The following is a 27,043-nucleotide window of genomic DNA, read 5'->3' as shown; positions in this document are numbered from 1 at the left end:
TAGATAAATGACAAGGTAGAGTTTTTTTGTTGTTGTTGTTGTTTTTATTCTCAAGTTAGTTAACGTACAGTGTAGTCTTGGCTTCAGCAGTGAAACCCAGTGATTCATCACTTACATATAACACCCAGTGCTCATCCCAATAAGTGCTCTCCTTAATGCCCTTCACTCATTTAACCCATTCCCCAACCCCCGTACCCCCATCAACTCTCAGTTTTTTCTCTGTATTTAAGAATCTATTATGGTTTGCCTCCCTGTCTGATTTTATCTTATTTTTCCTACCCTTCCCCATGATCATCTCATAAATTTCTCAAATTCAATATATGAGTGAAATCATGTGATTGTCTGTCTTACTCTGACTTACTTCACTTAGCATAAAACCCTCCAGCTCCATCCACATTGTTGCTATTCCATTGTGTGTGTGTGTGTGTGTGTGTGTGTGTGTGTGTGTGTGTGTGTGTACACATAGCATCTTCTTTATCCATTCATCAGTCAGTGGGCATTTGGGCTCTTTCCATAATTCGGCTACTGTTGATAGCACTGCAGTAAACATAGGGGTGCATGTGCCCCTTTGAAACAGCACTCCTGTATGCCTTGGATAAATTCCTAGTAGTACAATGGCTGGGTCATAGGGTAATTCTATTTTTAATTTTTTGAGGAACCTCCACACTGTTTTCCAGAGTGGCTGCACCAGTTTGCTTCCCACCAACAGTGCAAAAGGGTTGCCCTTTCTCACATTCTTGGCAACATTTCTTGTTTCCTGAATTGTTAGTTTTAGCCATTTATTTGACCAGGATGAGGTAGTATCTCATTGTGGTTTTGATTTGTATTGCCCTGATGATGAGTGATGTTGAGCATCTTTTCATGTATCTGTTTGCCATCTGGATGTCTTCTTTGAAAAAGTGTCTATTCATGTCTTCTGCCCATTTCTTCACTGGGTTATTTGGTTTTGGGTGTTGAATTTGTAAGCTCTTTATAGATTTTTGATACTAACCCTTTATCCAATATGTACTTTCCAAATATCTTTTCCCATTCTGTTACTTGCTTTTAGTTTTGTTTATTATTTCCTTTGCTGTGCAGAAGCTTTTTATCTCAATGAGGTCCCAATAGTTCATTTTTGCTTTTATTTCCCTTGCCTTCAGAGTCAAGTAAGAAGTTGCTGTGGCCAAGGTCAAAGGGGTTGCTGCCTGTTTTCTCCTGTAGGATTTAAAAACAAAATTAATGTTTTTATTTATTTTTGAAGGACAGAGAGAGACAGAGCATGAGTGGGGGAGGAGCAGAAAGAGAGGGAGACACAGAATTCGAAGCAGGCTCCAGGTTCTAAGCTGTTAGCACAGAGCCCAATGCGGGGCTTGAACCCATAAACTGTAAGATCATGACCTGAGCCGAAGCCAGATGCTCAACCGGCTGAGTCACCCAGGTGCCCCAACTCTCCTGTAGGATTTTAATGGTTCCTTGTCTCATATTTAAGTCTTTCATCCATTTTGAATTTATTTTTGTGTGTGGTGTAAGAAAGTGGTCCAGTTTCATTCTTCTGCATGGTATAGATTTGTTTTGAAGTATAGGATAAACAAAACCAAACCTTTGATTATCTTTAGAAAAATGAAGTAAAATGGCAAAATTCTTTTTTAAGAATTTTATAAGTTTAAGTAAACAGAAATATTAGTATAGCAAAGACAGTAAATTTTGGGGCCAACCACAAATATTCCACTTAATAGCTGTGGGATCTTTAGTGAGTTACTTAACCCTGTTGTATCTGTTTCAACATCTACAAAATGGAGATAAAATTCATACCTATCAAAGAGAATTTTAATATGATGAATGTGTTATTACATCTAAAATTCTTAGAGGAGTACCTGAGGCATATAGATCTCAGTGACTTAATTTTATTTACTATTATGTTATCATAATCACATGCTAAAGTACATGTCATTTGTTCATTTAACCACCAACACTGTCCTCATCCTTTTGTGTCAGAAAATGATGCTCTTGAATAATAATAGCATAGACACTAATAATGAATGTTTGCTTCTATAGGAATTTATTCACATAAAATTAGTTTATATGGTTTATTTGAATGAAAACAGAGCCAAGATACAAATTCGTTGTCTTTATAGTAGAGTTGACCATGGGGATAATGTTTATAACTCTCTTTTAGAGAGGAAGTAACTATTGGCTGTAATTCAAGTCATGAACAGATACACTGAGTAAAGGAACTGCAGAGTATTAACTTACAGCCATTTCATTCAATGGAAGACATGGAGTAAAAGGGAACATTTCTACTTACTGTGAGGCTTTGAACTACTTTGGACATACTTTGCTTTCTTTAGTTAATTATAGTTAGCAAAACCACTGGAAGGAAACCATATTGGTGGTGAATGACAACTGTTGATAAACATCCTCTCTGTTTGTAGCAGAATCAGGAAGGAGGCATCCCTAACCATCTATCGGAGGTTCATCAATTGCGAGACATTTAAATAAATTGCTTGCCACAGTAGCTAATTTTAGGTTAAAACTCTGGAAAATAAATTTATCATAAAGTAAACAGATAAATTATAGCATATTCAATCTTGAGTATATTTTTAAATGGTTATAGCAATGAACATGTTCCGGGAAAGGTTTCCATTTCCGCTGTTGCTTGATTTTTACACTCCTATTGGTTAAATTAATCTTCAAATTATTGATTACCATGTAACATTGTGAATTGGTCTTCTATAGCGTGAATCTAACTAGTATGTTTGTTTTATCATTAATCTTGTTGGTCATTATATCATTTACTGTTCATTATAGCAAGAGATAAATTGCACAAATGCTTAATATTGTTAGTTCAGCTTGGCTGCTTTCTTTAGTGACACTAATTCTACAGAGCAGTTGGGCAAAATCAATGTCTTATGCACCATTTATATTAAATTATGCTTGTTATATGATTGAATCAACACTACATAGAGTTTTCTCAAGTTAATTGATCAACTCCTACAAAACAAATTAATATGATACATCAAACTTATGGAGTTGTCGTCCAGAAAGAATACAATAAACATCAGTGCTGAAAGAAAACCACTATTCCTCTTAGAATACTGAACTCCTCAACCCAAATGAAATGGCTAGCTAAAAGTATTAGCAGAGAGCATGCAAATGTAGATTTAATGGGAGATATTCCTTCTTTTCTGAAAAGAGTTCATGTTTATATGTGAAGTGGTATAAGTGCACTTGTTAAAACATTTCAGTGTTGTTTGCTCCCCCTCCAGTTACCTGACCCTACCCAGTTAACAAAAGACAAAATTTGAAAAATCACTTAGGAGTTTTTTTTTCCTTTACTAGTTCAAATGGCTATAATAGGAGCCATCTCCTTAAAGTTGATCTTAGCAAATATTCTATGAGTGGCTTTCTGTTTTGGCAAATTAACTCAATTTTAATATTGTTATAAAATACATTTCAATTTCATGAGAACACAATGTCAAATTTATCCTACTGTGTTTGAATATTACTAGGTTTTGAAATCATTAACACAAATTCATTAGAGTTCTGTGTGGATTAAAGGTGAGTGTAAGAAAATTAAAATATAAACTATTAAATCAGTTTTTTCAGATAATCTAATTCTTGTGTTTTTTTGTAAACTTGAGATTTGAGAAGTTTGAACCATGGTAAAAAGAAACACATACACACACAAAAACTGCTATATGTATATATATATACACGTGTATATATATATATACGTATATATATATATATATACACGTGTATATATATATACGTATATATATACACGTGTATATATATATACATATAGCATATATATATACGTATATATGTATATATATACGTATATATATACACGTGTATATATATATACATATAGCATATATATATACGTATATATGTATATATATACGTATATATATACACGTATATATATGTATATATATATATACACGTGTGTATATATATATATATACACACACACACACACATATATATATATGTGTGTGTGTATATTTATATATATATAAACTTTTGCCTCATATAGGCAGGTATTATATAAGTAAATGTAAGAAAGAATATGTAATTCCTCTGTGTCTATATGTGAATTAAAGAAAAAGATTAATTTTACATAAAATATTTTACTTTAACTACAATGTTAAGTTTAATCATCTGGATGCGTTTAAAATAACTAGTAAATAAGAGAAGAAGTGAAAATATCTAACATAAATAATCAGTGGCATCCAGCTAACTACCTGGTACTTCACTAAGGAAATGAGTGTAAAACTGGAAGAAAACACATGTTGGTCTACATTAACTTGGTTTTGTAAAGAGGATGGAAGGATGAATACCTTTGAATAATATTCTGTTTATCTATGTTTAAAGATATAGTGGCTTGACACTATATATTAATTTAGAAAAGTTAGAGTATGGGTCTCCCTTTCAGTTCTTTCCTCCACTCAATGGCATGCCATTTCATTTCTCTGTCAAAGTACTTCTTTAGTGTTTAGATGTAATCCTTAGGAAAGGAAGATCTTGATTGTGGTGGCATCACAATTCCAGACACCAAGTGACATTACAGAGCTATAGTGATCAAAACAACATGGTACTGACCAGAACTAGGAACATAGATCAATGGAACAGAATAGAAAGCTCCAAAATAAACCCAAACTTAAAAGATCAGTTCATCTTTGACAAAGCAGTAAAGAATATCCAATCGGAAAAAGACAGTCTCTTCAACACATGGTGTAAGGAAAACTAGTCAACTATATGCAAAAGAAAGAAACTGGACCATTTTCTTTCACCATACACAAAAATAAACTCAAAATAGATTAAAGAAATAAATGTGAGACCTGAAACCATAAAAATCCTAGAAGAGAACATAGGCAGTAATTTCTCTGACATTGGCAGTAGTAACATTTTTCTTGATATGTCTCCTGAGGCAAGGGAAATAAAAACAAGAATAAACTGTTGGGACTACATCAAAATAAAAAGTTTCTGCACAGCAAAGGAAACAATCAACAAAACTAAAAAGCAATATACTGAGTGGGAAAATATATTTGCAAATGACATATTTGATAAAGAGTATCCAAAACATATATAGAACTGATACAACTCAACACTCCCAAATCAAGTAATCCATTTAAAACATGGGCAGAAGACATAAACAGACATTTCTCCAAAGAAGACATCCAGATGACCAACAGACACATGAAAGATGCTCAGGGGCACCTGGTGGCTCAGTCGGTTAAGCATCCAACTCTTGATTTCAGCTCAGGTTATGATCTCATGGTTTGTGAGATGGAGCCCTATGTTGGGCTGCACACTGACAGCACCAAGCCTGACCTCTCTCCGTCTCTCTCTGCCCCTCTCTTTTTCTCTCTCTCTCTCAAAACAAATAAACTCAAAAAATAAAGATGCTCAACATCACTCATCATCAGGCAAATTCAAATCAAAACGACATTGAGAGATCACCTCACACATGTCAGTATGGCTAAAATCCTCAACACAAAAACAACACGTGTTGGCAAGAATGTGGATAAAAAGGTACCCTGGTGTAAAGTTGGTAAGAATGCAAACTGTTGCAGCCACTCTGGAAAATATAATGGATGTTCCTGAAAAAGTTAAAAATAGAATAAATACCCTAAGATCCAATAATTGCACTACTGGGTATTTACCCCCAAAATACAAACACACTGATTCAGAGGAATACATGTACTCTGATGTTTATTGCAGCATTACTTGCCATAGTCAAATTATGGCAGCAGCCTAAGTGTCTATCGATAGATGAATGGTTAAAGAAGGTGTGGAGATATATATAATATATAATATATATATATATATATCATATTATATATTAAAAATATATATAATATATGGAATATTATTCAGTCATAAAAAATGAAATCTTGCCATTTGCAACAATATGGATGGGGCTAGTGTAATGCTAATGAAATAAATCAGAAAAAGAAAAATACCATATGATTTCACTCATATGTGGAATTTATGAAGCAAATCAAATGAGCAAAGGAAAAAAAAAAAAGAGAGAGAGATAGAGAGAGACAAACCAAGAAACAGACTCAGCTATGTAGAAGAAACTGGTTACCAGAGAGGAGGTAGGCAGGGTAGGTGGGTGAAATAGGTGGTGGGGTTTAAAAAATACAATTATCATAATGACCTCTGAATAACGTATGGAATTGTTGGATCATTCTATTGTACACCTGAAAGTAATATAGTATGTATGTTAACAATACTGAAATTTAAAAATGTAAAAAAAAAAGTATTCATATAACAAAAACTGCAATAGGTATAAGAAAAAAAAAAAAGAATTGACCGAAATACCTCTGTAACTGTAAAATTAGTAACTGATAATTGAAGATGTAAATTAGAATGCTGCCAACACTGTAAAGACTGTAATGCTAAATAAATGGTACCTGCATACTATTTTAGTATAAAATATTGATATTCCTATTTATATGGTAATATTTTGGCTTGGAATTTCATAGACTGTTTACTCTTATTCCCCATAAAAGTTTATTGCATAAAGTTGAGATACCATAACATTTTACTTTTATAGTGTCTGTACCCAGTTGTACCTGATTCATAGACATTGTAGGGTGATAGAATAAATTAGATCACTTAGGACCCAAATATGTTTTATTCCTGTAATTTTTTGATTGTTATAAGTTAAGTAAATTTTCTATAAATGGCATTTTCTTTCTTTTAGCATAGTTTCATTCTGAAGCAAGGATTAATTACATGATAGATATCCAGTCTTTGTGTGTGTCTTTACAAAATTAAAATGAGAAAAAAACATGGTCTTTTTTTTTAATGTTTATTATTTTTGAGAGAGAGAGAGAGAGAGGGAGAGAGAGAGTGGCGGAGAGGCAGAGAGAGGGAGACCTAGAATCCAAAGCAGGCTCCAGGCTCTGAGCTGTCAGCACAGATCCTGATGTGGGGCCCAAACCCTTGAACCATGAAATCATGACCTGAGCCAAAGTCATATGCTTAACTGACTAAGCCACCCAGGAGCCCCTTGAATGGCCTTTTTTTTTTTTTCTTAAATTTTTGTCTGGATATTTTATAACACATAGACACAATGATAAGAGATAGCATTTTGTGTATACTGGCATGTGGATTTATTGTAGATTAGTAATTTAGGGTTTTGTTTTAGGATATAAGTTGCAAAATCTGAAAAAATATGGGCTTGAACATTTAATGTATTTTTTTTTTTCCTTGTGCAAAATTTGGTAAAGCATAGCTGGAACTGGTGAGGACTCCATAATACCATCAGGAATCTAGGATCCTTTGAAATTTTAATCACTTATTTCTTACTTGTGAAAAATTGACTCGTAGTTCCAAGAATGTTTCCCACGTCTTGCCATTAAGTCAGTTTTCCTGACTAGAAGAGCAGAGAATAAACATTACACACCATGGTTTCAACCATGCTCCATTCCTTCACTGATTCATTTTAAGGAGATTTCACCAAAGATACAGTCAACAACTTCCCTTTATATCCTATTAACTAGAATTGTGTAATATGAGTACTACAATCTTCAAGGGAAATTGTAAAATGCAGGCTTATTCTCCTTGATGAGATTAGGATGATTTTCGTAGGTGAGAAGGAAAAAAATGGATATTGGTTACGGAAATTTCAGTCTTTGCCTTGGTCTGTGCTACAAATTTACAGAATAACTTTATTATTAATATTACTATATTTGAATCATTTTCAGAGCCTACTCTGTCCAGAAGCTAGGTAACATCTGAGAGATGGCCTCTGCATAGAAGTGTTTTATTTGAGTAAAATCAATATGAATATTAAGGTTAGGCAGCGGATTTTGATTCCTTATTTCCTCTCTTACCCAGATGTGTGAACTTAGGCAAATACCCTGATTGGAATTGCGTCAGTAACTGTATACTGTTGTTGAGTGAGTTAAATAATCTATATAATGAATATGGCATATATTGGTAGTCAATAATTGTTATTTTCCTCCTCTCACCTATCTGATATTCTTTTTCTGAATAGGTCATTAAAATCTTTCCTTCTGTAAATCAATAAAATTTTCAAAAATTCCATGAATGTCAAATCCTTACTACTTCAATGCCGTTATCATTATCATAACAATTTTCATCATTATTAATAAATTAAATTTGAATATAGGGCTCAGAACTGTAAGCATTTCAGTTTGCTCATTTAGGAAGACATTTTAACTGGCAGAATCTTTTGAACTCAAAATTAATTTGCAAGATATTTTATTGCATATTTTTCTTTTCCCTGCGACTACTGCAGTCTTCTTGGTTCCATATTATAGGTAGCTCCTCTTTGTCATTACTGGGTTTGTTTGTTCTTGACATTACTGTTTGGTCCTTTTTGAAATTTACATATCAGATCTCAACCAATACAGCTATTATTGTTAATATGTAGATCTTACGGTAACTTACTTAGGAAGAATATTACTTAAAAAAGTATAAAGAACTAGACATATATGCCTAGTGACTCTTAATTTTAAGCTGCTCATACATTTCTGACTTTTTGATATATTATGTGTTTAAGTTTTCAAATATTTAATACTTTAAAAATAATTTTCTATCATTATATTTAAAATTTAGAGGAACGATTAGAGTTTTTCCAGCTTCTTAACAAAATAACATTAAAATATGAAAGTGTGTTCCATTTTAAACTGAAAAGTAAGACAAATAAATAAAAAGTGGGTGTATCTTTTCATCTCAAAACAAACTAGAAAGGTTTTATAATTTATAATAAATAATGGATATGAATGCATTTTTCCAGTAGAAAAACATTTTATTAAAATTAAATGTAAAAACATCAAAGTATCACTCAGAAAATCAATTATTATAAAATTAAGAGATTATTCAATAAACATAAAAATATTGAACACACAAGACATAAATGCTTGGCTATGTCTTGAATATATCATTTGATGCTCAACCAAGTAGGACAAAGGAGAAAGTATTCTGAAATAATCATGAAATATATATGTTTGTATTTCGGGCTTTTCCCACCCAAGTCTCCCAAGACTCTATGAAGTAATTGTTTCAGCCTCACTTAACTCAAGTCTGCTTCTCTGTGATCCTTCATAAACCCTCTGGTTTAGATGGCTTCATCAGCATACCATGCAAATCTTCATCTTAGAGATTTTTTTTTTTTTTGAGCCCTTCTTACTTTCCCAGCCCAATTTCAAGAACTACCTTAAATACTGTCCTTTAGTGGAAGCCTCCCTGAATGCCTCAGTCTTTGGGTATAACTTCCTCAATCTTCATAGACTTTGCTACCTTATAATATTTATCATCTGGTGTCTGTCCCTTCTCTGCAACTAAATAATAAACTCCTTACAGGCAGAAGTAATTTTGAATCCTCAAAGAATGGCACATGATTTATGCATACTTATTATTCCTGATGACATAAAGAGCAGTTTCAGCAAAAAACAAAACTATGAGCTAACTCTACAAGGGATAAGCAAAACTTCAGAGGATAGATAATATTTAAATGGCTGATGAAAAATAAAAGGAAGAAAAAATCCTGATGTTTGAATCAACATTGCTTCAAAGATGATTCATATAAGGAGGACAGAACATAAATACATTAACTCTAGCCATTCATGAAAACAAAGACTCCTTCAGATTCTTTGAACTCATAACAAATGAAATCAGACTTAGAATCCAAAAGAAGGACCAGGCTCCATATCTGCGTAGTTTAGTTTACTTGAAAGATGCTCTGTGAGATTGTATTTGCTGTAGGCAGATAAGATGATTCCTTTTCACATGGAAGACCAGCATGCTGGAACATTGTTTTGTCACAACATATAAAACAGGAAACTTATTGGCTATGTAAATTCACACTGGTATGTTTTTACCCCAGATGGATTGAATTAGCTGAAAGTAATAAGCAAAACTGCTACATCATCAGAAGCTTTCCGATCTTTTTTATTTAACCATAGCGAGGTGTCCAGCATCTCGGCAAGTGTAGCTGGAATGTTTGTCATATTAAAAAAAAAAGAAAAGAAAGAATGGGGCGCCTGGGTGGCGCATTCGGTTAAGCGTCCGACTTCAGCCAGGTCACAATCTCGCGGTCCGTGAGTTTGAGCCCCGTTTCAGGCTCTGTGCTGACAGCTCAGAGCCTGGAGCCTGTTTCCGATTCTGTGTCTCCCTCTCTCTCTGCCCCTCCCCCATTCGTGCTCTGTCTCTCTCTGTCCCAAAAATAAATAAAAAACGTTGAAAAAAAATTAAAAAAAAAAGAAAGAAAAAAGAAAAGAAAAAGAAAAAAAGGTAATCATTTAATAAAAATGTCCACTCAAATAATTGAAACAGAAAACTATGTATAGAATTCCTGTGTCAAACTCCCTTTATTCTTTTTTCCCTAATATTCAAAAGGGAAATAATAGGTGACAATGGTGTGTTTTTCCTTTAAAAGTTGGAACTTTACTAATTGATAAGCATTTTTGTTCACAAAAATTTGTAAGTTTTTTGAGGTTATTTGTAAGACCATTGGGAGATATTCATGGACTGAGAGCCATATGCAATTGCTTAAGGCTTCTTTGAGAAACCATAAATTCCTCTCTGTTGATGTAATATTTATGACCATAATTTGGTGAAGCAAGGAGAAAATCCAGCCTTTATCTTTCTGGTTTTGCTTCTTTAATTTTGATTTTGAACAATTGATTCAGGCAGTGCCAGGCAACAAGTAAGGTAAGATAGTTTCTTTTTGACTCCCATGATATTCATAGAATTTAGTTTAAGTTATCATAAATACAGATGATTTTCTTTTCATTGGTTTAATATTTTCTTCCCAACATATATCACATCTTATCGTTTAAATGCTTATTTTCTTATGGTGAAATCACATCTGTTATGCTTTTTACCGAAACCTTCTCTTGCCTCTGTAACAGATTAAATAATCTGGAGTATGAAAAATAAGTCTGCTAAAAGAAATCATAGATTTTGTTTTCTTTATCTTAGAGTAAAATGCTACAGGAGGACAGAAGGAAAAACAAGAAAAAGTTGCTTATGTGTTCTCTAAAATCAGAATATTTCCATTAATTATTACCTAGAATACATATGAACCCCAAAACAAATTTCTTATCATAGTAATAGTTATTCTTTGTTATTTTTTAATCTTTTATTTTACTTTTGAGAGAGAGAGAACGAGAGCAAGTGGGGGAGGAACAGAGAGAGAGGGAGACACAGAATCCAAAGTAGGCTCCCGGATCTGAGCTGTCATCACAGAGCCGGACATGGGGCTCGAACTCATGAACTTCAAGATCATGATCTGAGCCGAAGTCGGACACTTAACCAACTGAGTCACCCAGGTGCCCCAATTCTTGTTATTTTTGTACTTGGCAAATAGTGATCAAAATACAAAATATGTCTGTTTGCAATTTAAAAATTTTTTTAACGTTTATTCATTTTTGAGAGACAGAGACAGAGCATGAGCAGGGAAGGGACAGAGAGAGAGGGGGACACAGAATCAGAGGCAGGCTCCAGGCTCTGAGCTGTCAGCACAGAGCCCAATGCGGGGCTCGAACCCAAGAACTGTGAGATCATGACCTGAACTGAAGTTCCGACGCTCAACTGACTGAGTCACCCAGGTGCCCCTATTTGCAATATTTAAAAAACTTTCCATAATGTTTTTTTTTCATAAGCTACTTAATATTTTAACAGCATACATACTAATAATGAGCATACAGTCAAGTATGAGTATCAACACAGTCATTAAATGGACTAAGTAGTAAACAATCATATTTTGATGCCCACTTTTTCAAAGCTACTTTCCATTCTTTGTTTATTTCCCTTAACTATTTTATCACATTAGCAGCCATCAGACTTAAGTTCTTTGACTTTATTCTTCTTTCTTTCTATGTAGAGTGGGAAACAAGGGAAGCTAAGTCTGAATCACTGAAATTTTATCACATTGGTCTGCATCTTATTTTCTGATGTGGTCACACAGAAGAAAACCAGTCTTTGTACAAAAGTGCTTCAAGCTTTTAAATACCTGTGAATATTCCTTTTGATTTTGAATGTTTAAAGTATTAATTCAAATCTCTGGGGGTATGACTTCCTCTTTAATCCTCACCTAGATTTTGTAGACCTTTACAATATAAAACTTACATATTTTATTCATTCTAAAACAATATATTCTATTTTTTATTTCAAAACATATGACCTTTAATTTTTTGGTTTTGCATTTTCTGTTGGAAACCAAAATTGCTGAAAAGGCACTTAAAATCTGTATTTTACATAAATAATACATTTATATTGTTGTTTATTTCATCTGTGTTCTTAAATGTTTTTAACATGTGTCAGAGATTTTTATTGAATTTATTTTAACAATTACACTTCTAATTTCCAAAGTCTATTTCTTCTTTAAATAGACTTTTCTTCTAGCATCCTTTCCATCTTCTCAAAATTACACTGAGGTTATGTATCACAGTGTTTTTAAAGTTCTCTTCTTAAAGGTCTCTTGTTTCATCAACCATCAGGGCTTTTTTCTTATTTGCAATCTTTCTCCTTCATTAATATGTGTTTCCCTAAAGTGTGGTGATTCTTGTTGGACCATTAAGAATATGGGATCTTGCCAGAGTAGTTAAGAATGAAGAATTATATTGATTTTTCTAGGTGGCTTGTGTGGATTTCCTCAGCTGTTTTTTTTTCAAATTGGTGTGTTTCCCATTAGGATTCCCTCAGGAATGGGAAGCCAACTAGTTGTTCTTATGGAGTGGGGAAAGACTGAACATGTGGACTGTTACATTGCTAACAGAAAGGAAGTCAAGTCACACAACAATTTCAGAAATTAAGTTGATATGGAAAAAGATTTACATTATGGTGTTTATTTTGTAGAAGTGAGGCTCTGAAGATAACCTAGAAATCCATCACTGGAAATAGTTTATAAAACATGGTTAATGAATGCTGCGGGTTGCCCTAAAGCAGTAGAAGTATAACCGATAAATATTAAGATAGAAATTTAAGATAGAGGGCACCTGGTGGCTCAATCAGTTAAATGACTCTTGGTTTCAACTCAGGTCAGGTTCTCATGGTTGTGAGATCGAGCCCTGTGTCGGGTTCTGTGCTGAGTATGGAGCCTGCTTGGGATTCTCTCTCTCCCTCTCTCTCTGCCCCTTCCCCATTCACACATGCTCTCTCTCCCTCCCCCCTCTCAAAATAAATAAACTTTAAAAATCTTAAAAAAAAGAAATTTAAGTTAGACCTCAAACCTTCTAATTTTAATAAAGACTGAATGAGAGGTGGTGAATGAATGCAGTCAGTATGTCCTTTTGGACCATAAATCACTCAAACCTTTATTCTATCCTGTTTTTTTTGTGCATGGTTCAGATTGCTTGCTAAGTAATCCAAATTATATAATCCTGAAACCCACACTTCACATTTCATTTTCCTGATTTTCTGCCAGATAAAGCTGACAAAATATTGCCTCATCTGAGCATGTGTATGTATGTAGGCAACAGGAATAAGCCATAGGTTTTGAAATGTTTCACAGAGAAGCACCCTCTCTTAGGCGTGGAAGTAATCTCCCAAAATGAACACTGGTTGCCTAAGTATACTTTATATGGCCATTTAGTTTAATTTCTCACACCTTTAGGGACACTAGATGGTGATTGTTAGTAAAAGCTTATCATTCAGCTAGTTGTCATGCACTACTTATATTAACCCAGACGCTCCTTTACAGAACAGTAGCTTATCCATTCTCCACCATCTTTCAGAAGAGAGTTTTAGTGACTTCTAACATTTCTGTAAAACAAATATTTACTAGTGAGTAGTTTAAGTGGCTGGAGTAAAAAGACATGAGAAACACAATTTACCACTCCTTCTTTTCCTGTATTGTCAACTTAGAATAAAGCACAATTAGATTTCTGCTATTTATTTAATTATTATTCCAGAATCAGTGGCTTTACAAGTACCCAAGAGAATCATTTATTTTGGATACGTATTATTTTTATATTTCCCTTAAATGACAATCATCTATCTTGCTTTCTCTCCTTCTATGTTGTATTTTAGCAGATTGGAAGATGATATACATCACTTAGAAAAATGTACTTCTAGAAGTTTCCTTATGCATCAGTGATTTTAAAATTGGCAAGGGCTGCTGGGGGCCCCTGGCCATTTCTTATTTGTACTCTCTCACACACTTGTGGAAAAAGAAACCTATAACCTTAAATAAAATAAACACTAGGTTCAACTTTTATGTGTTTTCCCCTCTTCTCAGATTATCAGAGACATGTTTTTATTAACAAAACTAACAACAAAAAATTCAAAATACTCTATGGAATTGGTGCCACTTCCTCATTTTCTCCTGTTAATTAATTTATTAAAGAAACATTTCCATGTGATAAAGTGTATGCTCATGCATACCATTTGTTAGTCTGAGCTTGAGTAACTGCTTCTCAATACTTGCTTTCCCTCTTCTCAATTTAGGTAGCAAAAGTCCTCATCAAAGTGTGCCTGGGGTTAAGATACAGTAATTTCACTTTGAATGATACCTTTTGTTCTAGCAGCTGAGCTCCATTTACTCCTTTGCCTGCCAAAGACAGCATTTTTGTACCCTATCCATGACATACTTTTCTCTTTTTTCTTCTTCACTAACCTTTTTTCTTTTGTATGGGCTAAATTGACCCCACATTCTAAGCTTAATGAGTATGTACAGGTTGGCAGGCAAGAAAGAGTCATTTATCTAGAGGGCTGAGCCAGCTGCAAGGAACAGAGCTTTTGTTTCATCTTGAGGAAATAAAACAAAAATACTAATATTATACTAATCTTCATGTTCACATGGGGAAACATTTTAGGAATCTTTGGAAAATATGGAATAGATTAGGGACACCACTGAAACTACCAGCACACTGCAGTGGTTGACACCTAGTATGAAGTAGGATCCAAAAGAAATGAAGGCAGCTTTTTGGAATCTGTATCAAATAGAATCTATTAAAGAAATCGGCCATTATGTAAAGATTTAGTTTGGATATATTCTTCTTCAGGAGCTGTGCTTTAAAAATTAAATTTGAAAAGATCCTATAAGAATAGCTATATAATGGTTAAAAATAAGTATTAGAACTAAGGAAATCTTATTGGAACAGTCTGTTTAACTACCATAGCGACTTTTGTTTCTTTCAAAATGATGTTTTATGATAAGTTTTTCTCCCCCCCCCCTTTTTTTTTTTTTTTTGAGAGAGAGTGTACATGTGCGAATGGAGTACGGGCAGAGAGAAAGGGAGAGAAAGAATCTTAAGCAGGCTCCACACCCAGCATGGAGCGCAACATAGGACTTGATCTCGCAACTGTGAGATGATGACCTAAGCTGAAATGAAGAGTCGAATGATGAACTGACTGAGCCACCCAGGTGCCCCTGATAAGTTTTCCTGATTATAATTTAAGAGGAAATCTTTCTATTTTAGATATAAAATAAAGACAAATCAACAGAGATTTAAACCTAAGGGAATGAAAGTAATTAGTGTGACTAATTTAGGAAAAATACATTATCAGAAATAGAAACCAACTTACACAAATTATAGTTGACTCTTTCATTATTTTCCATCTATTTCATATAAAAATGATGTAAGGCTCTTACCTATACCAAGGAAGTAGCTAGTTAGCCATATATACTAAACTTCTTCAAACTAAACATGTTATTTATAACACCAATTCAAATATAGTTACCCCAAACCTCTTTCCTACCCATAATATTTACATCGTGTTCAAATGACTACCTAACCATTTATTGAAATATGGAAAAAAATGTTCATTTTTAAGGACTTGTGAGAACCTGGAAAATTATATTTGAACATGTTTTCCATCCTATTCTTGACTTTTGTGCTTTAAGTGTAAGTTAAACTGAACATATAGGAAAGTTTTAAAGACCAATTGGTAAATCTAAGTATTCCTCTGCACCACTATTGTCCTCCATGATGCTTTCCTAAATTTGTGGTTAGCTCTCAGTTCTGTTTCCTATGGTGTTTTGGTTCAGAGAAATCAGATTGAATTCATCTCACTCATGTCTCTAAGCATTTAAAACCCACACTTTAATTGGTATCCTCATGGAGTGGCATTTAATATACACATAGTATGACCCAAATGATTGTAATACATACACTATGATTACTTTTGTCAGTGACTAAGACATTAGTCATCAGTACAATACATTGATTTATTGCATATGTCAATATTAAAAGCAATTATTTTTATCATCTTAAAATTGTATTTAAGCTAGATATGAGAAATATAGCATTTCCTCCTCTGCTTAGTTCCAGTTTGGCTAAGCATTCATGGCACTTTTTCAGAATCCTCCTTTAACATAATGTTCCCTGCAGCCAATATTAATTGTCCAAACGTGTGTTGAAATAAAAATCACTTAACATTACTGCTATAAATATGGTGATCATTGGGATTCAAGGAAATGGATATATTTTGTTTAATGTAATATTAAAAAGTCTAAGCTATTATCCATGACTATGTTTTCCAGCTTCCTCTGCATCCCCACTCTTCCACAGAGCAGTTGCTCCCACAGTAAACTCATTAAAACTCTGCCACTGCCTTTGGTGCAATAGAAACATAACTGGATAGGTAATAAAGAAAATTAGCTTTTTAGAACAAATTCTGCTTTCTAGGCCTCAGCTTCTTCATAGGTAATCTATACTTAACACTTAATAGTCAATGAGTTCCTGTTTAGTCCTACAGTGTGACAATTCACTGAAAGGTAATGGTTTTGGGAGGCATTAATAATTAGGCTTCAAAGTTTCTTACTTCTGAGGTCTTAATACTCTGCTATACTTTTTATGGTTTTATAGTATACTTTTTATGGTTTTATAGTATGGTTTTTATAGTATAGTATAAAAGCAATTGTGTAGTTATTTAAAACCTCTTATTTATCACGATGAAGCCACTGCTAATATGATGATCAGTTTGTGGTTGAATAGAGTTACTTTTATTCCTACACAACTCTCATGAAGGAAATTATGCTGTGGGTAAAAAATGTAAAACTACACTTTTATTAAAGTATTTTTAATAATTCTTTAGAATATATATTCATGTCAAAATGACTCTATCTATACTTAGGCCAAATATGGCAGTGCATTAAAATCATAAAACTGATAAATTCAAGGCCCGAACACCTCTTTTTCATTTTTGTTTCTTCCTTTTTGTCTAAGAAAATAAGCTTTGTTTTTGAATTCTAAAGGTAGAAGGAAGTGGGAAGGACTGTCATTTCATTTTGACTAAATATTTCCTGTTATTTCAAGTTCTTCATGGGAAAATATATATGATATGCTATCAAAGAAAAAGTAAAGCGTAAAAATCACACCTGTATAAACAAATGCATAGAAAAAAGTCAAAAAGAAAATAAATCAAATGTAACAGTAGCTTTTGGTGGAATTAATATAGATGATACGTTTTTTTTTCTTTTTTCTGTAAATCTTTAATTTGTCTCAACTAATATTTTAATGATTTTTCCCAATAAATACAAATTATTAAAATGTTATAAATAATGTACTAACTGTAGTAATAGATAAATTTAAGTGAGCTCTATTATAAAGTTTAACGGTTACTAAATGAAAGAAAAATGAGCAAGGGAAAAGTTTCTGGGTTCCTTGTGTTCACACAACAAGTGCCCTTCTGTCTTGGCACCAGCATATACAGGATTCTAGTTAATTAACCTTCTCCATCACACCATGTATGTAGCACTTTCTTTAATGCCAGATTCAGATGGTTTATATCTATACTGTTTTCTATGATTCTTTCTGCCCATCCCTTCCCTAACCCTTATCAGGGGTATTACTCTCTTCCTCTGCACCTCTGCTGCACTCACTCATTTCTCTTATAATTGGTAGCACTTCTGCCTTGTGGCATATTTTTCGTTTGCTTATCTTCTTACTTCAAAAGCTTTAAAGATTCTTCCAGTTATTGGCCAAGTTTGATTTTTTTTTCATATCTCTGATTTGTTTAATGCTAATTGGTATCTTACTTGTTATTTTTTTAATTTTATTTTTACTTTTACTATTTTTTTAAATATTTCATGTTTTAATTTAAATTATAGTTCATTAACATATAGTATAATATTGGTTTCAGGAGTAGAATTCAGTGAGTCAACACTTACGTGTAACACCCAGTGCTTATCACAAGTGCCTTCCTTAATACCCATCACCCATTTAGCCCATCCTCCTGCCCACCTCCCTCCAGCAACCCTCAGTTTGTTCTCTATAGTTAAGAGTCTCTTATGGTTTGGCCCCCCTCTCTCTTTAGTTTTTTCCTTTCCCCAATGTTCATCTGTTCTGTTTTATAAATTCCACAGATGAGTGAAAATATATGCTATTTGTCTTTCTTTGACTGACTTATTTTGCTTAGCATAATACATTCTAGCACCATCATGTCATTGCACATGGCAAGATTTCATTCTTTTTTGATAGCTGAATAATATTACAGTGTTGTGTGTGTGTGTGTGTGTGTGTGTGTGCGCGCGCGCGCGTATGTACCCACATCTTCTTTATCCATTTATCAGTTGATGGACATTTGAGTTTTTTCATAATTTAGCTATTGTTGATAATGCTGCATTGAACATTGAGGTGCACATGCCCCTTAGAATCAGTATTTTTGTATCCTTTGGATAAATACCTAATAATGCAATTGCTGAGTTGTAAGGTAGTTCTATTCTTAACATCTGGAGGAACCTCCATACTGTTTTCCATAGTGGCTGCACCAGTTTGCATTTCCACAGTGTAAGAGGGTTTCCCTTTCTCCACGTCCTCGACAACATCTGTGTTATTCATTTTAGCCATTCTGACAGGTGTGAAGTGGTATCTCATTGTGGTTTTGATTTGCATTTCCCTGATAGTGAGTGATATTGAGCCTCTTACATGTGTCTGTTAGCCATTTGTATGTCTTCTTTGGAAAAAATATCTATTCCCGTCTTCTGTCCATTTCTTAATTGGATTTTTTGTTTCTTGGATGTTTGATAAGTTCTTTATAGGTTTGGATACTAACCCTTTATCACATATGTCATTTGCAAATATCTTCTCCTATTTCCTAGGCTATTTTGTTTTCTTGATTGTTTCCTTTGCTGTGCAGAAACTTTTTACCTTGATGAAGTCCTAATAGTTCATTTTTGCTTTTGGATATATTACCAAATTTTGGATGATTCTCACTTTATATGAAGGTTCACCTATTCTTCCTCACAATATTAGAGAATGAAGAAACCAGAAAAATTGTAAATTTAAGGTTTTTTTAAACTAAATTCACCTTTTTCTTCATAAGTAATGGAAATTCTAACCACACCCCTTATCTTTTACTGTGTTAGCCATTTTTTTTTGAATGACATATGTGTTAGTCATCCTGCTTACGTTGCATAGTTCTTTTACTAAAAGGTCTAGATAGTCATTTTAAATGTTGATAAAGTAACAGCAATATAAATGCTAATGAATCTTTCCTTCAAAAAATACCAATAAATATTAGGAATGAATGAAAAAGTTGGGCACAATACAAAGGGGACTTACCTGGTTGGTAACTCTTCATTTATGCAAGCTATGAAAGTAAGGAGATGTTATTACCATGGTCTGTTTTGCTCAGATCAGTGATGAAACATCTGCAGGGAATATTAAAATTCTCATGACACAATCACACAACATGTTTAATTTTAGAAAAGGCAGCATTTTCAAACACTTTTACAGCTTCCTTAGAAACTGTAGCATCGAAATCAAATACCACTTAGTCAAATATATCTCAGTTATTCAAATATGTGATGCCATATTTTATAACTAATGATGCTCAATGATGAGAGCATTAGGAAAACCTACAAGGTCATAAAAAAGTCATTATTTCTTGATCTTGGATTGTATTTTTTTAATATCCTGATTAGAATACTTTAGTGTTTGGGAGCAATATATAGTACTAAAATCAGTGCGTTAATACTAGTTCTTTAAACTTTATGATAATATAAACATTATTTCTTAAACTAATATTTTAAAATTCCATATTTTACTATTTATCTTTATTTTCAGTTGAAATTTCCATAAACTGACACTAAAATGTTTACACTATTTTTTTTTCCTTTTTTTAAGCAACTTATATCTGTAACATTATTTGAATTTCAGCTTCTTTGCACTTAAAAAAAATGTTTATCCCAATCCTTAATTTCATCAGTATTTTTTCAAATATTTACTCAGTAAAACATGGTTTTTACAATCAGTGTAATCTTATGAACATATTTTTTAAGGATAAAATGTGTAGTAGCAATGAAAAGTTACAAAATATAAGAGAATGTCAAGGCCTCAAAACAATATTATAGAAAAACTATTATTCCTAGTTAGACTTTCTAATTGTCTATATTTTTTAGGAAAATGAATTTAGTTAGTTTTCTTTACAATTTACTTATGTAAATTCACCAATCCAGGGTTTAGACACACAACAACCACATTAATCATGATACAGAACAGAACTATGCCAAAACGTACCCTGTGCCTCTTTACAGTCAATCACCTTCCCCAACTACTAGCTTCTGGAAAACAGTGTTATACTCTATAATTTTGACGTACCTAGAATTTCATATAAACAGAATCAAAAACTATGTATTATTGAAGCTCATTTCCTTCCCGTGGCATAACGATTTGGGGATTCTTTTAGCTTGCTACCTGTGTTTGTAGTATTTTTTATGCAAAGCAGTTTTCTATGTTATGGACTTACCATATTTGTTTTTATTATTCTCCTATGATGGGCATTTGGGTTGTTTCCAAATGAGTTATTAGCAGTAAAGCTGCTATGAATTTTTGAATACAAGTATTTTTATGGACAAATATTTTAATTTACCTTGGGTAAAGGAATTGGATTGCTGAATTTAAGGGAGTGGTGTATTAAAATTTATAAGAAACTGCCAAAATGTCTTTTTCATGTATTATTTTTCATTTCCACTATCAATTGAGACATTTAGTATTGCCAGTTTTTTTGAATTTTACACTGCTATTGTGTAATTTACCATGATTGAATTTTTATTTCCTAATGACTGGTGACATTGACCATCTGTATATGTGCATATTTTTCATTGTACCTATTTTTCTAGAGTTATCTTTCAGTCATTTGTCCATGTTTTTCATCAGGGTGATTGTCATCTTATTATTAGACTGTAAAAACTCTTTATATATTCTGTACCCATGTTATTTATCAGATTTATGTTTGGCAAATACTTTTTCCTAATCAGTGGCTTGATTTTTAGTTTCTTAAAGTATAATATAAATTGTAAAATTATTGTCAGTTAAAAATTCAATTTATCATTTAATTTTTTTATAGTTCATGCTACTTTTTCTCATGTAGGAGATCTATTGTTAGGGGTGCCTGGGTGGCTCAGTTCGTTAAGCATCTGATGCTGGATTTTGGCTCAGGTCATGCTCTCACTGTTCCTGAATTTGAGCCCCACATCAGGCTCCATTCATTAATAGTGTGGAGCCTGCTTGGGATTCTCTCTCTCTTCCTCTCTCTCTGCCCCTCCCTCACTAGCTCTCTCAAAATAAATAAATAAACTTTAAAGAAGAAAAAGGGTTACTTGGGTGGCTTAGTCGGTTAAGCGTCCAACTTCGGCTCAGGTCATGATCTCGGGGTTTATGGGTTTGAGTCCCACGTTGGGCCCTGTGCTGACAGCTCAGAGCCTGGAGCCTGCCTAATATTCTGTGTCCCTCTCTCTCTTTCTGCCCTTCCCCCACTCATGCACGTGCTCTCTCTCTCTCTCTCTCTCTCTCTCTCTCTCAAAAACAAATAAATATTAAAAAAAATTAAATCTGTTTTTAAACCAAGATATATAAGATTGTTTCATTTTTTTTTCCTTCTAAAAGCTTTATAGATTTGGCTGTAACACCTAACTCTAGGATCTTACATTTAGAATTAGTTTTTGTACATAGTGTGTGGTGAGGTCAGTTTTTTGCTGAAATTGTTACATACATAAATTTGCATTTGGATATTCAGTTGTTACAGTGTCATTTGTTGAAAAGGTCATTCTTTCCCAAAATGTATTATTTAGATTGGCGTCTTTTTAAAAACCAGCTGTCTATATATCAGTCTTTCCAGAATCTGTTATGTTTCAATAATATTTTTACCTATCCTATTGCAATACCATACTTTCTTGATCACTATAGCTTTAAAGTAATTCTCATTTATTTGTTTATATTTATTTATTGAGAAGGAGAGGGGGAGAGAGAATGGGAGAGCATGAGTGGGGGAGGGACAGAGAGAGAAGAGTAGAGAAAGAATCCCAAACAGGCTCTGCACTGTCAGCACAGAGCCCAATGCTGGGCTCAAACTCACAAACCTCAAGACCATGACCTGAGCTGAAATCAAGAGTCGGACACTTAACTGCCTGAGCCACCTAGGCACCTGTAAAGTAATTCTTAAAATCAACATTTTAGTTGATTCCACCCTTAGCTATTGTGAATAATGCTATTATGAACATGGATGTAAAAAGATCTATTAAGTCAAGTGCTTTCAATTCTTTGGGCTATATATGTAAAAGTAGAATTGGTGGGCTACATTGTATTTAAATTTTAATTAATAGGTTCATAGTGTTGAATCATTTCACATTTTTACCAACAATGCCCAAAGGTTCCAGTGTCTCTACATCCTCTACATCCAACACTTATTTTTTTGTTGGTGTTGTTTTTCTTATAGTAGTCATCCTGATGGGTGTAAAGTGATATCTCATTATAGCTTTAATGTACTTCCCTAATGATTAGAGATGAGCATCCTCTCATGAATTTATTGGTTATGTGAATATCTTCTTTAGAGAAATGTCTATTCAAGTCCTTTGTGCATTTTCAAATAGAGTTGTTTGTTTTTGTTGTTGTGCTATGGGAATTCTTTATATATTTTGGATGTTAACTTCTTATCACATAAATGATTTTCAAATATTTGCTTCCATTGTTTAGGTTGTCTTTTTACTTTGTTGATTGTTTGGATGCACCTAAGTTTTAAATTTTGAGTCAAAATTTTAATTTTAATAGATTAAAATTTAATCTGTTTTTCCTTTGCTGCCTGTACTTTTGGTGTCATAGTTAGGAAATCATTGCCAAATATGATGTCATGAAAATTTCCCCCTATGTTTTCTTATAAGAAGGTTATAGTTTTAGCTCTAACATATTATTATTTGATCAATTTTGAGTTAATTTTATATGTGGTATATAACATTAAGGAACTCATTCTTTTGCATGTGAATATCGTTTCCTTGATAGTATTTGTTGAAAACACTGTCCTTGAATGATCTTAGTATCAAGATCTTATTGAAATTCATTTAACTACATACGTGTTTATTTCTGGGCTCTTAGTTTAATCTATTGGTCTATATGTCTGTCTATGCCTGTACTACACTGTGGTTTATATAGTAGCCTTATCGTAAATTTTGAAATCAGGAAGTGTGAAACCTTTATCTTTGTTCTTTTGTAAGATTGCTTTGGCTATCTGAGGTGGCTTAAGATTCCATTTGAATTTTAGAATACCTTTTTCTACTTCTGCAAAAGAATACCATTGGGAGTTTGATAGGCATTGAATTGAATCTGTATGTTGCTTTGGATAGTATTTACATCTTGATAATATTATGTCTTCCAAACCATGATCATGAGCTGTTCTTCCGTTTCTTCATGGCTTCTTTAAATTTTTTCAACATTTTGTAGATTTTACTGTAAAAAATCATTTACAGCCATAATTACATTTATTCTTCACTATTTTTTGATGATATTGTATGTAAATGGAATTGTCCTGATTTACTTAGATTGTTCAGGGTGTTGATGCAAAGTAATGCAACTGATTTTTGCATGTTGATTTTGTATCCTGCAACTTTGTTGAAGTTGTTTATTTTAACAAGTTTTGTTTCACTTTGCTGTGTTTTGTTTCCAGTGTGGAATCTTTAGGCTTTCCTATATATAAGATAATGTCATCTGCAAACAGAGTTAATTTTATTTCTTCCTTTCCAATTTGAATACCTCTTTTTTCTTTTTCTTGCCTAATTTCTCTGGTTATGATTCCAATATTATGTTGAATAGAAGTAGTGAAGGTGGACATCCCTGTTTTGTTCCCAGTCTTAGAGGAAAAGATTTCAGTTCTTCACCATTAAGTATGGTGTCAGCTGTGTGGACACTTGATTTTTAACCTTAACAAATCATTTCCTTTCTCTTGGTTTTTAAATGATTTGGAATTATTTATTTTTGACTTGTATATCCCTTTCAAATTATTTTTATTATTCTTTAATATTTATTTCTTTCAGGAGTATAAAATATATGTCAATATGTACTATTATTATACAGGAAAAGGAATTTTGAGATTTTTAAATTATGTTAAAAAACATATAACTATACCCTGCTCTGTAACTGACAATATTATTCACTAAAGCCTGGTAAACGTCTAAAATCCAGTGGCATATAGTGGATGAATTTGTTCTTGAAGAGATATTTTGAAACTGTCATCATAGTGTTAAATCCCTAAACATATTTTCATCAAATCATAACCTTCAGTTTAGTTATATTTCTGTTCTCTTTGTTTTGCTTACTGAAAAATAATAATAATAAAAATAATGTATTAACTTGAGGATGTCTTTAACATCACAGCAAGTGATTAAAAGCACAGAGTTATTGGCCATCATGTCTTCAAAGTCTGTATGTCCACATAAATTACATTCTTTTTCTGTCTTTTAGTAAATGGTTACTTTTATCCCTTCATTTTCCTTATTTGGACTATGGATTGATATATTTTAGTTTAATGTAAGTATTAGAATGTGTCATGTTCTAAATTTTGAAATGAGACATTAAAAATATACTACATAGAAACTCAGTTCTTAAAGATTTGAACTAAACTTACAAGTTTTAAATCTAATGCTATTTTAATTTGGCTCAGAAGAAAAGCAAACCTGTAAGCTGCCAAAGATTTACATATTTAATTTAATTGCTTTATATTACAGTGATAAAACCAGTTTCTGAAGGCATAATGGGGAGGCCCAAGGAAAAGATTAAAATTTAATGGAAAATTAAGCCATGAATTGGTAGCCACGATTGATATAAACCCAGAGACTTAAGCTTATGTATTCGGGACTCTCAAGACAGAAAAGCATAGTGATGGAGCATCCAATTAGGTAGTTTTGGAGTTCAGTCATTGTTGTATCCTTAAGTTTTAAATGCGAGTAATGATGAACTCTTGGGTGTCTTCTTTTAGTGTGACTTAAACTTGTACCTTTATTGCCATATTTTAAAATGTTGATTTTGGAGCAGTCTCCAAAAATATTCAGGGATAGTGATCTCATCTGATAGCCCTTATTTGATATTCCCTAGGGGAGATTTAGATAAATGCAAACCTGTATCATATCTTAAAAATGAACATTTGGGGGCGCCTGGGTGGCTCAGTCGGCTAAGCGTCCGACTTCAGCTCAGGTCACGATCTCGCGGCCAGTGAGTTCGAGCCCCGCATCGGGCTCTGTGCTGACAGCTCAGAGCCTGGAGCCTGTTTCGGATTCTGTGTCTCCGTCTCTCTCTGACCCACCCCGTTCATGCTCTATCTCTCTCTGTCTCAAAAATAAATAAACGTTAAAAAAATTTTTTAAAAAAATGAACATTTGCTAGTATACAGAAATAATTGTAAAATTAGTGTTTCTAGTTTTCTGGACTTTATTGAGGATTAGATAAAAAATTAAAAATAGATAAAATATAGGCTTCTACTATAGTAAAAGAATAGATAGTAAGAACTATAGTTTAATGATAAACCCTCTTAAGTATTGGAATGAACAAGATTTCCTGAAATAACGTGTGTTTAGTTAGAGCAGAAGTTCTGGGGAATAGCTTCTGTAATCATTTTCTATTCCTGAGGGCATATATTTTGCTTTTAGCTTTTCTTTTTTTTTAATGAACAAGGAACACTTTACATATCATGTTTCTGAAGGCAATGTAGAATTAGAAATTTACTATATGGCATATTTTAGAATTCCTTGATTAATTTTAATGACATTGTATCTACATGTTAGTGGTCTGGGAGAATACCAAAAACCATTACAGTCAAGAAGGTGGTGTTAGATCCTGTGTATGAGTTAAAATTGTTTTAATTAAAAAATGTTTATTTAGAATAGAAAACAAACCTCAATTACAACTTCATGTGTTTGTGTAAACCTTTATTTTTTTAACCAAAATGAGTAGTATGTTTGTGAAAAGTTAAAATTGACATTAACAGAAAACCAATATATTTTTCTCATGCAATTGATGCCAACAAGTAAATTAGGATTACTTTAAAATTGAAAGTTTACTTTAAAATTGAAATTCAGGGGGCACCTGGGTGGCTCAGTCATTTGAGTACACATTGAGCGTTAGACTCCTGACTTCCTCTTAGGTCATGATCCCAGGGTCATGGGATCGAGACACATGACAGACTCACTCCACGCTGACCATGGAGGCTGCTTAAGATTCTCTCTCTCTTTGCCTCTCTCCCTTTCTTCCTCTCTCTCTGTCTCAAATAAAATAAAATAAAATTGAATTTGAAATTCAGTTAATTAAGAGTCTATTTTTCCCTTAGAAATAAGCAAAGCAGTATTTCCTGGTACTTCTCAATGTGTAAATTTATTACATTTTCCTGGTACTTACCTTATGAATGTAAATTTATTACATTTTCCTATCTTTCTTTCTTCCTTTCTCCCAGCTTTTCTTCTTTCCTCCCTTCCTCACGTTCTTTCTTCCACCCTTCTTCCCTCTCTTCCACTCTTCCTCCTTTTCTTTCTTTCTTCTTCCTTCCGTCCATTTTTTATTTTTTACGTTAGAAAAAGATAACAGTTACATATTGAATTAGGTTATGGAAAACTATATTATCATATATAAGTCAGACATTTCTCTATAATGCTTCCAATTTTATACTCAAACTTCAAAGTATAAAATAAAATATTTCTATATAGTAATACTGTATATTATATTAATGTGATAAATATCAAATATGTAATTAATTTGATAGAACTAAGATTTATTTATTTATGGAAACTTTTGACTGAATTTCCTTTGTAATATAGACCTTGAGTTTTTTATATTACCAAAAACTCTATGATGTAGTTAAATCATCT

At 32.9% G+C, this 27,043-nt stretch overlaps 1 long non-coding RNA gene across 1 annotated transcript; it reads left to right on the top strand.

Annotated features, from left to right (window-relative positions):
* The first annotated feature begins 5,696 nt into the window (after positions 1 to 5,696).
* On the top strand, positions 5,697 to 26,281 carry LOC115506434. The gene is made up of 3 exons (XR_003966391.1): positions 5,697 to 5,780; positions 10,933 to 10,937; positions 26,261 to 26,281. It is a non-coding gene; the product is annotated as an uncharacterized LOC115506434 (long non-coding RNA).
* The last annotated feature ends 762 nt before the right edge of the window (positions 26,282 to 27,043 follow it).

The sequence above is a fragment of the Lynx canadensis genome, chromosome A1 (assembly GCF_007474595.2).
Source record: "Lynx canadensis isolate LIC74 chromosome A1, mLynCan4.pri.v2, whole genome shotgun sequence".
Taxonomy (NCBI): domain Eukaryota; kingdom Metazoa; phylum Chordata; class Mammalia; order Carnivora; family Felidae; genus Lynx; species Lynx canadensis.
Note: the sequence above shows the minus strand (reverse complement) of the source record. Positions and strands in the feature narration are given on the sequence as shown.